Source organism: Cucumis sativus, chromosome 3 (assembly GCF_000004075.3).
Source record: "Cucumis sativus cultivar 9930 chromosome 3, Cucumber_9930_V3, whole genome shotgun sequence".
NCBI lineage: Eukaryota > Viridiplantae > Streptophyta > Magnoliopsida > Cucurbitales > Cucurbitaceae > Cucumis > Cucumis sativus.
This window is the reverse complement of record NC_026657.2, coordinates 19,196,433-19,198,655: the sequence shown is the minus strand read 5'-3', so window position 1 is coordinate 19,198,655 and position 2,223 is coordinate 19,196,433.

Sequence of the window (2,223 nt, the reverse complement as noted above, 5' to 3'; positions counted from 1 at the left end):
GATGTTATTTCTCTCTTACTCACTTAGGCATCGAATAATGTGAATAAAATTAATATTGAAAATTCTCTACCTGGTGTGGTCGTTGCTACTTAACTACCTGAAAAAGAAGGGGAAACGTCTGCAAGACGAAATCAAAGTAACAATGCTCAGTCCTCTCATTACAATGACCATCATTATAATCAGTATAACCAACGTGGTAGTCGTGGTGGAGGACGATCAAACAGAGGAGGTAAACGAGGTCAAAACAACCTCAATTTTAAAATTATACCAAGATTGGACATATTGCTGACTGCTATTTTTTTCACCATGTTCTATAGTCCAATCCATCAACTTCTTCTCAAAACTCTACTATTTAAATGTTTACTAATATGTCTGGTCATCCAAAGATGTCAACTGTGGTTACATCCTCATATCTAAACTTAGATAGCAATTGGTATCCTAATATGAGAGCCACAAATCATCTTACTCATAGTCCGAATAACATATCTACTGAATTTGAGTATAGTAGAGGAAATCATATCTATCCAGCAAATGGGTCAAATTTGTCAATTCACCATTATGGTTCCTTAGCTTTTAAATCATCTAGTACCCCTTCAAAATCACTTGTTCTTAATAGTCTATTTCATGTTTTATCAATTACTAAAAACCTGATTAGTGTGTCTCAATTTTCCAAGAATAATAATGTTTTCTTTGAATTTCACCTTCATGTTTGGTATGTTAAGGATTGGGATACTGGGCAAACGCTTCTTCAAGGTTTGCTCCATGATGGACTTTATTGGTTTGATATCACACCATGCCGAGGAAAGGAAGAGGACAAGATATGTCGCGCACTACCATGGATGCGAAAGCTCACTCAATCAATCAGGATGCAATAAGAGAAAGGGGAGAAATGCTACTTGAGAAAGTTGCGTAAACGTTAAGAAAGTTAGGAAAGAAGTTTAGTATCGAAAGGTTGAAGACGTTGGGAGCTACGACCTTCGAAGGAACTACAAACTCAGCAGATGCGGAATAGTGGTTGAGTTTGGTTGAGAAGTGCTTTGGAGTAATGGAATGTCCTGGGAAAGGAAGGTAAAGTTGGCAACGTGCTTGTTTCAAGAAAATGGCGAGGATTGTTGGATCCTTGATTGTTTTCACTCGTGTGCTATAATTTCTCAAGTGTTATATATGCTCTTAGAATTAATATTAATGGTTCTTCGTTATAGACTAAAGAGCGACTGAATAGGGCCATGTGATAAAAGGCGCACTCCTATTCATGCGTTGCTAACGTGATAGTCAAACTTTGTCTTGTAAGTTTTCCTCTCTATCGTCTAAGTATAAGCGAAGAGAGGTTTTCTAGTAAGTCCAAGGTTGACTACAGAAAATTTTGGCTCCTAGTTTATCTAATCACTTATTAAACCGTGCATTATACAATACACAGTAAAAATATGAACAAAATACTAAGTATCTTAACTATTTACACGGTGGTATAGAGTAATGAAATATGAACTCAGCGTAGACATGGTGAGGAAAGAAAATTGAATCAACTTCTTGTGATAAACGATGCTCCAATAACTCAAGGCGATACAAATCATTTATTAACTAAGAATTAAAGTGAGCAACCTCTCAGCACTTTAGTCATACTTTCTCGCCTTTCGGGATGCAAATACTCATAGTTAAGTTATGCTTTGTATCTACTCATCTTGAATGTACTAACAGTAGCTACTCCTTAATTAAGATGGACACCTTTTAGTGCTTTCACCTCACACATTAACCTCTTAGTAATGTTTGTAAAGGATGAGCTTGACGACATGAATGCATTGCTACATTCTTCTCGCCACTTACTTAGCTAAAAGTGGTTCTCACTTGTTTAATGATTACAATCTATACCATGCCCTTCTCTCGAATGAACAAGGTTACGATACTGACGCTTAACTAAGCAACACTCTTACTGCATTCATTATGATTCTCAGAGTATCAAAAACATAATTTATTACTATTTAGTTAACCAACTACGTAGAAAAGAAATATGGGAAAGTGGAAGAGGAAATGCATTATTTTCGTAAATAATATGTTAGGCTTTTCAGCCATGAAGATCTGCTTACAAAACAACACAATATAAAAATTACAAAATGGAAATAACAGATGTCTTACGTCGCAGAGTTTGATCTCTCATCCTCTTTGGATTTGATTTTTGCCTATATTTGAGGGGGAAAATGGAAATGATGAATCTCTCTTTCTCTCTTT